At 45.9% G+C, this 15,309-nt stretch overlaps 1 long non-coding RNA gene across 4 annotated transcripts in view; it reads right to left on the reverse strand.

Annotated features, from left to right (window-relative positions):
* Positions 1-15,309, reverse strand: part of LOC137162653 (uncharacterized) — a 61,196-nt gene that overhangs the window by 22,471 nt on the left and 23,416 nt on the right. Inside the window, exon 3 of one of the 4 annotated variants that reach the window (XR_010922457.1) lies at positions 2,523-2,639. The exons of 1 other annotated variant lie outside the window; for it this stretch is intronic. This is a non-coding gene — a long non-coding RNA (uncharacterized lncRNA). Of the gene's footprint in view, positions 1-2,522; positions 2,640-4,065; positions 4,146-5,123; positions 5,550-15,309 lie in introns of those variants that run through there. 2 more of the 4 variants (XR_010922458.1, XR_010922455.1) reach the window with 2 other exon arrangements.

Here is a 15,309-nt window from a genome sequence, read left to right on the forward strand (position 1 = left end):
AATCACACACCACAAACAGTCAATAGTTAAAAAAAAAAAAAAAAAAAAAAAAAGTGAGCGGTTTATTAACAACCCACAGAGCTGTGATTAGGCCTGCTGCAGCTCACCTCACCTTGCCCTGTGCCAAAGGAACATTCTGGGTCCCTTCTTAACTGTATGCCACAACGGCTGGGACTTTGGGAAGGCAAATTCTTAGGAGCAGTCACTGAAGTCCAGGACAATTGGTCCCCGCATCCAGTTGGCTTAAAACCAATTTTAAGCATCATCACCCTCTCAAAAGCAGTGTAGCATCCTATGGGTTAAAACTAATTAAAAACCACTGTGCAATTGATTTTACATCTATTGCACTATACTTAAACCTCAGCACCATTCCAGATGTTTTACTAATCAATTTAAACAAAGCACAATAACCACTGCAAGTAGATGTGCGTGGCAACGAATCTATTAATGAAACATCAGTTGATTGTCAAAAGCATATGTAAGTTTGCACAGCGATACAAAACAATCAGCATGCTTTACTATTCATCACGGCTACAGCTGAGTATTTGCTTATTAAAAAGTAGGTTGGACTCAAAAATTGATCATTTAAATTTTTTTTTTTTAATCTGGTGGGTAATACAAATATGGGATTTTTAAGAGAGATGCTGCCAGGCTGGAAATCATGCTGTTAACAAGGTTAATCTAGCAAGAATTTTAAAAAGTTCATTTGCTTTGGGATGCTGACAGAGTCTCGTCTTTTCAGTGGGTTTGCATAAAAGAGAGGGGACTAAACTGGAGAGCAATGGACAACCCATTATGTTGTAGACAGTTTTCGCTTTATGACGGCCAGACACCAGCGCAGGGCTGACACGTTCGGAGTGGCAGACGTGGAAAGGGAGTGTTTTAAAATCAAAATAAGCAGCTTTTCAGTGGAGCTGCCATCATGGGTCGCAGCAGGAACTGAATCCAGCCACTCCAGCTCCAAAGCGCATGCCTTTGCTTCAGCCAAAACGGTAACACCTGCTAAGCTCCCTACTGGTACCAGTTAAAGAAGGTCAGTGGAAAGGCTGGGACTAATGCGCTAAGATGTGACGTGACTTGCCCAAAGCCAGCAGGTCAGTAGCAAGGCTGGGAACAGAACCCAGATCCCTGAATTCCCAGCAATGTGCCTTATCCACTAGGCAACACTTCCGCCCAATTGGTAGTAATTGTTTGTATGACTACTCAGGGATGGCTCCAGTGGACCAGCCACTAGAAGGCAATTTAACACTCTGGCCCACTATGCTACAATTTATAAAAAAAGGTACAGAAACATTTCTCTTGACCTAAAACCTTGTTTTAAATTTGGAGCTTAAAATCAGTTCGGATTCCTTGTGCACCCACAACTGGAGCATATGGGCACCAAGTGCAAGACTGAAAAATCTCCATGTTGTCCAAGCAAAGATGATCTCTGCTGCACCTTTGATAGAGTCACGTTCTATGAATTCTCTCAAGCAGGTGATATCTAGGAAGACAGCAGAGAGCACCCCTTTAAGTCCCCCCTGCTCTCTGAGAAAGGCAAGACATTGAGATGGTGCATTCATTGGTCCTGAATCCTTTAAAAAGCAACCAGGTAAGCTCCCATCAGTGCATTGACTTGGTGCAAAAGGCCAAATTCATTCCTGATGCAACTCTGCTGAACTCAGTGGAATTACAGCCTGGAGGAATATGCCCATGTTTAGCAATGGCCGGAAACAGCCTTGACAAATGGAACTTCTCTTATTGAGCAGAAATGCTATTCTAGAGACACAAGACAAGTAATATTTTCATTTCACCCAAGAATCTCCAAGCACTAAGATTTAATTGCACATCACGACAGCGAGAAAAACATTATCCACATTTTATATATAGATACTGAAAGGCACAAAGATTAAGTGGCATGCCCAACGTCATAGAAAATCAGTGGCCAAACCAGCAACATAGTCTAGGTCCTTGGATCTAGCCTCCAGATAACATACCTAGCCCCAAAGCCATTATTTACATAGAACACACCGTATCTTAACTTCTGCCAAGCTGGCCAGACATGGAACCACTAATTCATGTTTGCAAAGCAGTTTTTTTTTTTTTAAATGGCAGGAAAATAAATGTTGTTTCCAGGCTTCTAAGAGGATTTTACGAAGAAGGGAGAATATAGCTAAAAGGAACCAAAGTATTTTAAAAAGCATCTCATTTATCTACTGCTCGACAGTCTTCCTAACTCTAAATGCAACGGGATGCTAATGTGTATTTTAGACATAATTTAAAGTGTTACCAAAATGTCTTTACACATAGACGATCAGCCTCCGAGATCAAAGGCTGATGTATCTAGCGACTGTCTTTGACAAAAGAGGGAGATTTTGAACAGTGAATTGCAGTGTTAGACAAATTGAGCTCATCTTCTCCAAGAACACTCTCCTTAGCACTTTGAGTGGGAAGTTTGCTCCATACAGGCCACTTTCCATACAAAGAGCTATCTGTGGAGTGAGTCACGGTAAGAAATACCACCTTCAGGGGGTGCGGTGCTTTGAAGAACCAAAGGAGGAGGATGGTTGTACATGCTCGGAGAAGAAGCAGCATAACTCCGCCCTCTGTCACAGTCGGCAGTCCATTCCACGGCTGAAGAGTCCAGGCATCATTTAGCCCTGTGTGGAGACTCTAGGTAGCACAGGTTGCACTTCTCAGGGCTTGTCAACGCTTGAAATGCTACAGTGGCACATGTGCATGTGGAGAGATGCACACACTGAATTCAGTGGCAGTATTTCAGCAGCTGCCTCTGACAGTCAAAAAAAAGCTGCCTTTGCCTCCCACCGTACCCCACTTCCTGAAGATCTTACAGCTGTCTGGTGGTTTCTAATTAATACCTTCCACCCCATTGTTGTGGGGTGGAGGCTGGATAAGATTCATAGATTTATTTCACCCTGGGAGAGGTGGGGAGCAAGATGCTAAGGAGGGAAAGAGCTCAGACATCCTAAGAAACTCTTTGTTGATACAGATGCCAGGGTGCCTGGGAAATGCCAATTACTGGTTTCAGAGTAAAATCATTCCAAGTTTCAAGAGACGCCAGAGCCACAAAGATGCCCCCACCCAGCCCAGAGCATCAAGGCATCATCTGCGCCACGCCCTCTTACTCTGCTGGCTTTCACTTCATTTGCCTTTAAAAATGACTTCGTGTCCTCCCCTCTTCACTTACACCCCTCACCCATGATGCCTGCCTCCATTCCTCTGTCAGTTCACGTCTACCTACCCATTCGTCCCCTTTCCATAGCTGTATCTTTCTCTTTGAGTTAGCGTTCCTAACATCAGCATCATTCCATCTGACAAAGTCTCTGCTCGTCCGCATCTTCCTGTCTACTCACATCTCCGTGAAGCCCTTTTCCACATGTCTAAGCATTTTAATGACATATGGTTCGGGGGGGGAGGAGGGACTTCACTCCAACTAGGAGGAAGATTAAAAAAAAAAAATCACTAGCAACAGGGCTAAATTCAGTGCACAAGGGAGGGCTCCATTAAAAAGGCTGGCCATGAAAGAGCATCCCATCATTACACTAATGACGACTTTTAGTGGCAGCGGAGATAGCATATACCCTTTGAGGTGGCCAATGAACTCCTACAGCCCCACCCTTAGCTGCTTCGTTAATTTGTTTAATTCCATTTCCGGCTCTTTCCCATTGTGCTGGCTAAATCGGTCGCCAATTTGCCCAGCAGGGCAAGTTACACCTTCAGCACATATTCGACTGCTTCAAACCTCCTCTAAATGGAGGCCCCTTCTCTTTTAGATGAATTGGTTCGAAGGCCAGAGGGACCATCATGATCATCTAGTCTGGCCTCCTGTATAACACTGCCAGAGAACTTCCCCCAAATAAATGTAGCTAGCACTTGTAAACCTCTTATTCATAGTAGCTGCACACACAATTTTGCATGTTGACTTGGGTTTCCAGTTTAAAAAGAAATTGGTCTTAAGTGTCTTCGATTTTATGGGCTGAACTCAATCCTTTGGAGTAACATTTTCAAGCCATACAGCTACAAGTGATGTTAATTGACACCTCAAATCTAGTATCCTGCATTCTCCTTCCTTTCCCCATTTCCTCTCTCTTTGCGGCTGCCACTCTGTCAAAAATCAATCGGTCGCCAGGTTTCAGAGCCCTGTCCTAGGAAACATGGTAATTGATTAGTACATTTCATTTGCAGGATGTTATTTTATTGGCATGGACTGGAGCAAGTGGTAACACACACGGCACGTGTCTATCTCAGGCCGGAGATTAATTGACAATTAATATCCAATTCTTTTATGGTCCAAGGCCATAGGAAGTGGGTTTCCTGCATGTATTGAGCACACTGGGCAGTCTGCTTTCTGTAGCCAAGCCCTGACTGCTGAGTAGTTATTGGCGTGGAACCGTTTTCTCTGCAATCTGCGATGTTGGGCAATGTCGGGCTATAAAAGCCCATTTGTCCCAGTGCTCAGACCGCGGCTGTCTAGGGGTATGGCTACACTGACGATGGCAAAGTCGCCGCCGGCAAAGTCGCCGCCGTCAGATCGACCTATCTGGATCAATTGAGCAGTCAGTGAAGAGCCATTCAATCGATTCAGAAGTCAATGCTGGTAAACCACCCCCTCAAGTGGCATAGCGCTGCATTGATGGGAACACAGTTCCCGTCGGCGCCGTGCAGTGAAGATGCCGTGCAGAAGAGAAACACAGCAGTCGACGAGAGTTATGCAAGCTACTCTGTGCAGCTTGCGTAACTCCCGTCGACTGCCGCCGAATCACGAGGAAAGTGTAGATCAGGGCTAAGTCTCAGGGGGTAGCATCCCAGTCCCTCACAAGCACAAATGGAATGTCTCGTCGCCACACTGGCAGGGGGCAGAAGAGCATCATCACGCCCATTTTACAGATGTAAAGAGAGACCTGGAGGCCTGATGTTCTGAGCTGCTGAATCTCTACAGATCCTATAGATCTCAGTGGGAGTTATGGCTGCTCATCCATTTGGAAAAAATCAGGATCTAAGTGACTTGCCCAAGGTCACGCAGGGAGTCTATGGCAGAGCGGGCAACTGAGCCCTGAACTCCTGAGTCCCAGTGCAGCGCCTTAACCACAGGACCAGTTTTTCTTTCCTGGAAAAGCATTCTGGGTATTGATCTGCAAAACACCACCCCTCGGGCACTCCACTTGCCAAACACCATTGACCCACAGGGTGCTGTGGAAACGGAATTCAAGCGGACAACTAGAGATATGGCTGGTTTTATATAGATACCCCCTCCCACCCAAATACAGATGTTCGGTACAAAGCGTTGACAGGAAAGGAATGCATTCTTCTACCACTAGACTGCAGTCATACAAGAAACCCTTCGTCAAAGCTGGCCCTGGGTAAGCAAAGAAGCCAAAGATTGAATGGAGATGGAATCATCTTCCCACTGCTAGAAGGAAGACAGGATGAAGTAGGAGCATGGGTGGGGGAGGGAGATCTTTGCAGGGCTGCTGCCCAAGCTGTAACTGATCAGTACATAGACAGGAAGATGTCAGTCCATCTCAGCCCTCTCATGAACATCGAAGTCGCTGAATAAGAGGCAATGTTAGGAAAAAAGAACAAAAGTTACAAACATAAAAATCAACCACAAACAAGATGCCCTTGCAGTCTGGGTTCTCCACCCCCTGCAAGAGAGTAATTGTAAAAGCAAATAAATCAATAAGAAGTGCCTTAAAATAAAAGCAGCCTCATTTGTCAGACAACAAGAGAGGAGCCATCGAGAGAGTGTTATGTGAATTTATCAGAGAAATCTGTTTAGCTGTGCAACTTTTTTTTTTTTAGCAGGATGCTTCAGATGGAACAGTTTCCTACCCGAACCTGTACATTGATCAAGGAAGTACAAAGCAAAAATAACCCCTCCCTTTAACCCCAAAACATACTGCTTACGAGCTGATTTATTGCACAGAGCTAAGGCCAGGAGACTGGAAGATGGCCAGCACGCTCTGCCCTCAGCTCCACCAGTGCAACACAGTGCGCACTCTTTCTAGTCCACGGAGTAGTAAAGCAATACAGCAATTGCTGAACTCTCTGCTCAGGCAAAGCTCCCCACTTTTTCCCTTTTCAGAAGTGCTCAGTGTTGGTCTAACCAACTGCACGAATGTCAAATTGACATTGGAGGGAGCACAGTTAAGCCAGTGCTGAGCGATTCTGCAAATCCCACCCTTGCTTGCAGCTATCTTTCAAACTTTAATGGCGAGTGAAACCCCAAACAGCTTCTGAGTGCCACTAGGAAGGAGAACGCAACAGTTTGTTGCCTGATCTAAATTCGAAACTGCTTTGAGTTTGTCAAGTCGAACCGGAGGTCTTGCAAGGACTCACATGGTCTAAGTATTTCAGCACTGACTTAACTAGCAGCGACTCCGATATAAGCCCCCATGCTTCTGGCAGGCATAGTCCAGTGGAAGCTTTTCCTATTGGCGAGTTATGTCCTAAATTGTCCACTTTGGGGTTTCGTGCATCTTCCTCTAAAGCGTCTGGTATCAGTTGCTGTCAAAGACAGGGCCCTGGCATGTCCAGTGAGGACTTAGTCCAATATCCTTTAAATAGCAATGAGGACCAAGGAGGATTCGGACCTCTGGGCCGAAGCAGGGGAGCATTTTGTATGATCCACACTCAGAGAAGTCACATAACCATAGGACTCACACAAGTGAAAAAGCAGGTGATGGCCATGCGTGACTGACAATGCAATGCAGTATACAAACACGTCTCCCAAGGAGGTGTATTTACTCACTAGGACTGAATGGTTGATTCTTCAAAGCTGCCGGTCAAGGTCTGCTATGAAAGTGAGAATAATAAAGACTGCATTTCTAGAGCCTCCCTCACCTGAGCAACTCAAAATGCACTGCAGATACAAAGCCACAGTGACTAAGCCTCACAATAGGAAAGGAACACAACGTTCACTCCTCCCAGTGCAGAAAGGCGGGTAGAATGCAGCAGGTGTTTCACAGCACAGGGTTAACAATGACAGGCTAAGGAGGAAAACACTAGGTGCAGGTGAAATTTAATTAACCGCTTTGCTCCACCAGACAGTGCCATTCAGTTTCAATTTCAGCTAGCGCAGAGCTCCCTAACCAGAGAGAGGTTCAGTATTGATTCAGAGGGAAGAATGCCAGCTACGGAGTCACCTCTCCCATAGGAGTTCCCACCCAGTACAGGAAGAGTGAAATGTGGCTCGCCTAAGAGAGCTACCAGTTTTCACAGCATAGCATGCACGGGCTGCCCATGCAAGACTCCTTTTAGAGAACAAAATCTACTGCAGGAGTGAATTCGTTAGCCTAGCGGTAAATGCTATGCGCTACTAAGCAGGAGGTCAGGACTCAACTTTCTGAAGGGACATGCTGCTTCCCAGGCCACCGAGGCCATGAGCAAAGTGTGGAATGGTGACTGGAGCCTGAGGTCGCACATCACCAGCACTGCACGGCAGATGGAACATGAAGTCGTCTTAATACAGCGCTATGCACGGGAGGAGGAGACAGCCACTGTGACCCGAAGGCTGCAGGCAGGGAAAGGGGAGGTCACAGAAGGGGGAATGTAGGAAGATGCCTCAGAGATGTCGTACTCCCACCTTGGGAGTCCATAAGTCATGTGTTTAGGTGCAGATTTCACATGGATGGCATGGTGAAGAGCACAGAACAAACAATGCTCCCGCTGCAAAGAGCTTGCTGTCCGCCAGCTGCATGGCTTGTACTGCCGGGGGACAACTCTGGGGCTGTGATGGACCTCAGGTAGCAGCGGCTAGACGGGGACACTACAGCTGCTGTACCATAGTGAGTGTTTCTATATGGCCACAGTGGGAGATTGTAGGAGAGGGAGTGGCACGGGTGGTTGTATGCGAGGAACGGTTCTCACGCAGCTTCGGCGGGAGGCAGCATAAATGAGTCTAATGCCAGCTACGTGGGGATGTTCACTTAGCAAACAGACTCCAATTCCCTCTTTGGATGGAGTGATTGCGTCTGAGATACAGGCACGAAATCCCCCAGGCTTTCATTGGAAGGGGCCCGCTAACAGTCACAGACAAACTGTGGGAAACAGGCATTCCTAACTAAAATAGTGATGGAGCCCTAACCAAGACGTCACAGTCAGACTCTTCGTTTCTAAAGAGCTACTGACTGGCACTGAGGTGATCAGCATGATTTACTGGCCAGAGAGGGAAATATTGACTGACATGAAGCCCTGGTCAATACAGAACCCACAGGATAATAAATCTAAACAATGACCAGAAATGGTCTCTCTCGATCAGGAATTTATTCAGTGTGCCAAGCACATAAGATACAATTTGGGAATGCTTCCACAATCCAGTCGTCAGGGAGGGACTGAACAGCAATCGTAAAATCATGGAAATAGAGGCTGGAAGGGACCTCGAGAGGTCATCAAATCCAGCACCCTGGGCTGAAGCAAGCCCAAGTAAACAGAGACCACCCCTGACAGGGATGTCCAATCTGTTCTTAAAAATCGCCAATGACGAAGATTTCACAACTTCCCTTGGAAGCCTTTTCCAGAGTTTAACTAGCCTACAGCGAGAAAGTCTTTCCTAATACCTAACCTAAATCTCCCTTGCTGCAGATTAAGCCCATTGCTTCCCATCCTACCTTCAGTGGGCTTGAAGAGCAACTGATCACATCCTTTTGAAATATATTCAGGGCTGTTTTTAAAGGCTATTATCAAGTCCCCCTTCAGACTTTTCGTTTCAAGTCTAAACCTGCCCAGTTTATTTAACCTTTCCTCACAAGGTCAGGTTTTCTAAAAATTTTATCATTTTTCTCTCTCTCCTCTGGATACTCTCCAATTTATCCACATCTTTCCAGAAGTGCGGTGGCCAGAACTGACACAGTACTCCAGCTGAGACCTCACCAATCCCAAGCAGAGGAGGACAGTTACCTCCTGTATCTTACATACGACACTCCTGTTAATATACCCCACAATGATATTAGTGTTTTTCACAACTGCATCACCTTGTGGGACTCACATTCAATTTGTGATCCAATCTAATCCCCAGATCCTTTCCAGCAGTACCACCACCTAACTAGTTATTCCCCATTTTGTAGTTACGCATTTGATTTTTCTTTCCTAAGTTTAATACTTTACACTTCTTTATTGAATTGCATCTCGTTCATTTCAGACCAATTCTCTAGTTTGTCAAGGTCATTTTGAATTCTTCAATCCTGTCCTCCAAAGTACTTGCAACCCCTCACAACTTGGGGTCATCCACTAATTTTAGAAGCACACTCTCCACTCCATCATCCAAGTCATTAATGAAAACATTCAATAGTACCAGACGCAGGACTGAGCCCTGAGGGACCCCACTTTAAACACCTTCCCAGTTTGACAGCGAACCAGTGATTACTACTCCTCAAGCAAACAGCTTCACCAGTCATGCATCCATGTTATAGCAATTTCACCCAGACCATTATGCGAATGTCATCTGAGACTGTCAAAAACCTTACCAGAAGTCAGGACACACCATGTCTACTGTTTTCCCCCAAAATTTCTAGGCAGCACATCTTGGTTATTCAGCAATTCATAGTGACAGAATTCAGATCTTGCTGTTCCACAATCACAGGTCCCTCCTGTGAGAGAATCACCATCAGCAATTAACAGCATAGAGCATATGACGCACAGATGATCACTATCAATTTCATCTAATACATGCTAGCAAGTTGATTACAGCAAAAAAAATTCAGTTGAGCCAATGATCACATAGTAATAATCATTCCACCCAATCACCTTTGGAAGAGGGCTTGGGGAACATAACGGCATAGGAGCATGCCCTGAAGGTTAAGCTGAGGCTATGTTGGATCAAGGTGTGCAAAGGGGAGGTAAATTTCAGTAGAGTGCCCCCTCTCCTTCGGCTTGAGAACACTCTGCACACAGCCCCCTAGAAAAACACACCTAAGGATTAAGTTCCTCTGTCCCCAGTGGAATCTCAAACACCAAATTAAGCCAATGAAAGATTCAGGATAACATTTTCTAAAGCTAAGTCCCAAGACACTTCTGAAAATAGGACTGACGTGCGTCTGAAAATTCTACCCTCCATCTCCAGACACATTCCACGTGACACGCTGTAGGTGTTTTGCACTGAAACAGGAGCACACACTCAAGTCTGATAGGGCCACGTAATTGCCTGGACCAGCTCATTCTTTCCTGCTTACTTTATCAATCGCCAGCTGCACGATGCAGCATGTTCCATGTGACTTGCAAGCTGGCGTGTGACTGCTCTCACCCCATCAGCACGGGAGGTCACAGGTCAACTAGTCCAGCCCACCACTGTGGGATCAAAGCCAGAAAACCGTACAGCGGAGGCTATACCTGGTCATGCATCTGCTTTTGGCCAACAGGGAACAGTTTATGCAGACAGCACTGCAACAATGGGGCTGACTTTACAGTTGGCAGGCACATGTGGTGCGAATCCAGTTCCCACTGTGCCCCCTTATTACCTATGAGATACAACTAAGGAAAGGCGCCATCTCTTACCTGCCTACAGCCCCTTCACCAGTTCATGAAGATCCAGAGATTCCGGTGCCCACATGATCACTGAGTAGGATGCAGGGGATGAAAACTGAAGTATTTATTACCTGCTGTATCCCCCTTCTGTGCTGCTGGCAGAGCCAGATGGGACCATGGGCAGGATGGGAAGGGAGGCGCACAGCATGTAGCTCAGATGGGGCTGGTTTGAGGGTATAGGCCAAAGGCTGCTGTGGTGTGGGAAGCAAGTGCAACAATTTGACAGGATTGCAGGAGAGTAATTTGAGGGACAATATGGAACAGACAAATAAAAGTGTTCAAGCTTTAATATTTAATTGTGCAAAATGAAAAGAGAGAGACTGAGGATCTAGGATACAGATGAAAAGATCAGTCTCGCATCAGATACTCTGCAGCTTATCTCAGGCTGCTGGCCCTCAGGGACCTTGACGAGCCAGGCACTCCTCTGCAGCAAGCCAGCATCTCAGGTGCATTGACTGTGTTGTGCACCCAGGCTCCCTTTGCCCTTGCACCCCGCTTCCCCCCTGTAAAAACCTGCTATAGTCACTTGACACTCATCTCAGTCTTTGCAGAAGACAGGGTAGAGCACAGAGCTCCCTTACACGAAGCATGGGGCAGAGGGGGAGGGGATCATCTGCCCACGTGCCCTTGTCAGAGCCACTCTAAATCATGCATGTTGCTTTGGGGGGGGAAGTGTGGTCTAGGGGTTAGAGCCAGGACAAGAAGTCAAGGCTCCCAGTTCTGCACTGAGTCTGTGTATTTGTGGGCAAGCACATGAATCTGTGTGTCTGCTTCCTCTACTCCATCTGTAAGGCAGGCCTAACAACCATCACAGGGCAAAAATGCACATCACTGTTACATGCCTCTGAGGACTGGTCCGCATAGAAGACAGCCTGCTAGTGCTGGCAGCTAGTGGGACTGCTTCTCTAGGTGTTTTGGGTCTGACGGTACTCGGTTCAAACCCATCTGAGCTCTGGTGAGAGGGATTACATATAGAGAAGGGAGCCACCTCCTCCAATCCCTTCCCTCTGTCCACCTTGGGTACAATGGTTTGCATTTTGGCCCCTGCTTATTCTGCCCAAGCTAGTTTGTCCAGTGCTGACAGGAACAAGCTGGGAGAACACAGTTCCCACTACCAGTTATACTCTACCCTTTTTGTCCACTTCTGAAAGATTACGCTATTACAGACTACGGCTATAAACGAGCCCCTGTTCCAGCGAGGGAATAGCCTGAGCTATTGTACATAAAAAGCTGCAATTTGTATTACATCCTTGCATATGGTCTGCTGTTGTATGGAAAATGAAAGGGACGCCGGCTCCATCAATATCACACAGTGAGCACTGCAGATGTCTCTGCTGGATTATCACAGCTCACAAGAATGGTTCAACAGGCAGCTAAAACAAAGGCAAGGTGTTCGTATAATAGCTGTAACAGACAGCACGGCTGTACACGAAAAGGGTTCTGTTTTACAAAGAATTGGGAAACATCCAGAGAAATAAAGATTCACCAAGAACCAAATATAGGTTCCCCCCATGATGCAAGTGTAATGACTAGATTCCATTAGACTAAATTAAGCTCTAGACTAGCACATCTGTTTAGGAAAAGCTGCAAATCAGCAATACCCTTTAAATACCAATGAACACTAAGGAGGATTTTCTCCCATTCCCTTAATTAAATCATTAGTCTCTCCCCCTTACCCACACACACACACAAAAAGAGATCAGTGAGATTGCAAGGATGAGACGAGACCCATCTGTACATGAGCAGATGTGGTGGTGTGTTACTGCTGTGGTTTCCCTAGAGAAGGAGAACACACAAAAGTCACCAATTTCCACACTAGGATCAGAAGAACCAGGACACGTCCGCCCGGCAGCATGCTTGGGAACCCAGAGCAGGACTCATGTCCAACTTTACAAGCCTGGTTTGAGAGAACGCTGCAGTAGGCAAGAAAAAAAAAAGACATACTAGCTCAGCTTACTCCCTTCCCAGCAGTAGTTGTCCCAGTGCTTTGAGCTCTCCAGTTTTAACGGACTGCAGCAATGGGAATTATCTTGGGAGCTGAGGCCCCATGTTTTTAACGGTAGCAGCCCAGTGTCTGGGGGTTTTAGACAAGCTAGTGGGGATGCACTGGAGAACTTCACTGTTCAGGTTTATGTAGTCCCCTTCAGTAAGTACATGGTCCCCTCCCCTGGTGGGGGGAGGACAAACCTACTACAACTGGGAGCTGATGGAGTGACTTTTAGCTTAAGTGGTAGAAACAGATGCTTTTAGCTCTGGGAGGTCTCTGGTTCAGTTTTCCGTGATGACAGAGGAGGTCGGTTATTTGACTTACTCCAGCATTCAAGTGATGTGTCTTTACTCACATGCACTCCTGGTTTCCTTTATTTCACACGATGGGCTTAGTTAACTTTATGAGTTTTCCATCTTGTTGCAAGTCCTCAAACTCTTTGGCAATCGGTAAAGTGTGACTCACCTATAATCTTTCCCAGTGCTCCCATCAAGGTGACCCAACTCACATTGTCTCCTTTTCATCACCCCCAGGAAGATTACAAATAAATAGATTCTTTGGCCATCTAGGTCCCTATTATTCTTGAATCCATGTCTGCCCATTCCTCATCTAGACTGCTAACCATTAATGAGATGACTCCTTAAATCTTCCTCCCCGTTTCGATGCAATCAAATGGGAAACCTTCTCCATCTACAGCCTTGGGGATAATCTCAGCTAGGGAGAGACATGCCCATATTAAAAAAGGAAGACAAGCACATAACGTGATCTCTCTCCCCGGGGGTCATCAACAGCAAGTATGAAACATGGGACCTCTGAATCTTACAGCATGACCTGCTACTGCCTAAGCCAGCAATTCATCAGCCTATGTATGGCCCAGCCACCTCTAGAGAGCGACGGAGCACCACAGTGCTGGGTGTGGGTTATACACACCCACAATGTATTGTCTGGTAGTTGGGCAAAACACAACAGCTTGTGCTTTAGCTCAGTACTGATTTAGCATGTTACAAATATTAGCTCGCTAGCCGAAGGCAAAAATTGATACATAAAGGGGAGGCAAGTTACCCAAGATACTGTGCTTTGAGCATCCCTCTTTAAGTAATTTTTAAGTTGGTAAAGATTTACACTGAAATTATGAAGAAGAAACAAGGACAATGTGAGCGTTTATATAGAAAATTATGGCTGTTTCTACAACAGGTTGCCATGTCTCAGTATAAAAAGGCATCGGTATCCTTTTTGATGCTTCACTTCTCCCATAAGGTAACACATCCCAGCATTTAACAAGATGTTTGTCAAACAGGATTAGTGGGTGAAGATTTCTATTCTAGGAAGAGGTACCACTCCAGCTAAAAGTAATCACTCCAGGTTTTTTTTATTTTGTTTTGAAGAATAAAATTGCCGTTACCTTTGTTGTATTCTAGACTGCATCGGGCTGTGGCAGAGGAGTACTGCAGACATGTCAGAAGGGGACTTTTATATAGTCTTTTTCCATCTAGAGTACCAACTGCTAAGAGAAGCATTCACAGAACTCAGCAGAGCACGGTGCTTACGGAAGTTCTGTGCACTGGAGACATGGCACATTGTAGCCTGAAAGGTCCAATGGCTAGGGTGCTAACCAGAGACCTGGGCTGCAGTCTCTGCTGTGACAGACTCCTTGTATGAGCATGGGCAAGTCAGTATCTCCATGCCTCAGTTTCCCTATTTGTGAAAGGGAATAACAACACTGCCCTACCCTGCAGAGGAGTTGAGGATAAATACATTACAGATCAAGGTGCTCAGATACTATGATAATAGGGGTCATTTAAAACCTGAAGATAAATAGTGAGTTGCACCCAACTAGACCCAGTGGGTTGCAGATGTACGAGAATTACCCAATGCAGCAAAGTTGGGAGTAGCTGTCACACCACAGTCTCAACTTCTGCAAACAGTTAGGCTATGTCTACACTGATGGGGGCAAATGCGCTGCCGTCAGATCGATTTTTCCAGTTCGATTGAGCAGCAGTAAAGACACGCTCAATTGATCCCAAAGTCGATTTAATAAAACTACCTCCCCAAAAAGTGTAGCGTTGCCTTGACAGATACACATTTCCTGTCGGTGCAGCACAGTGGGATTGGCACACTAAACAGAAGTTACGAAGGCAACAGGAGTTACACAAACTACTCTGCATAACTTGCGTAACTTCCGTTAACTGCCGCCGAATTTCGCCAGCAGTGTAGACATGGCCTTAGTGTCACTGCAGTGTATGGCTTGTGCGTCAGTTAGATGCAAACTAGCCCTTTCTGCTTTCACATATGACAATTGCCATGTGATTTCTGTCTCATTAAGCTCTAAAATGTAAAACAAATGGGGCTTATGCAACTGCTGCTCGATGTTCACTTGCACAGTGTCAAGACTTGTGACTTTTTAATGGCCCTGCACTCTCATCAGTGTCTAAAGAGGCCTGTCTTCATTTGGTTTTTGAGGGTGAGCGCTTGAATATTTGCATTTCCATCATCAAACACTGCACAGGAAAGAGACTCAGTTGTCTAGAGCAGAGGTTTTCAACCTTCTGCATTTGAGGATCCCTAAAAAAAAAGTCAAATGGAGATGCAAACCCCTTTGAAAATCTTAGGCATAGTCTGTGGACCCCCAGAGGTCTGTGGACCATAAGTTTTAAACTACTGGTCTAGAGCAGAAAGAAGGAGATGGATCCAGGAGCACTGCATTTCTCTTCTCCAGGTTCTGTCACTGACTGCCGTGGAATCTTGCATAAGGCACTTCCGTGCCTCAGTTTACCCAGCTGTGAAGCATGGCTAATGCTTGT

The sequence above is a fragment of the Emydura macquarii genome, unplaced genomic scaffold (assembly GCF_026122565.2).
Source record: "Emydura macquarii macquarii isolate MOO-44397 ecotype Brisbane River unplaced genomic scaffold, CSIRO-AGI_Emac_v2 contig_312, whole genome shotgun sequence".
In the NCBI taxonomy this organism is placed as follows: Eukaryota; Metazoa; Chordata; order Testudines; family Chelidae; genus Emydura; species Emydura macquarii.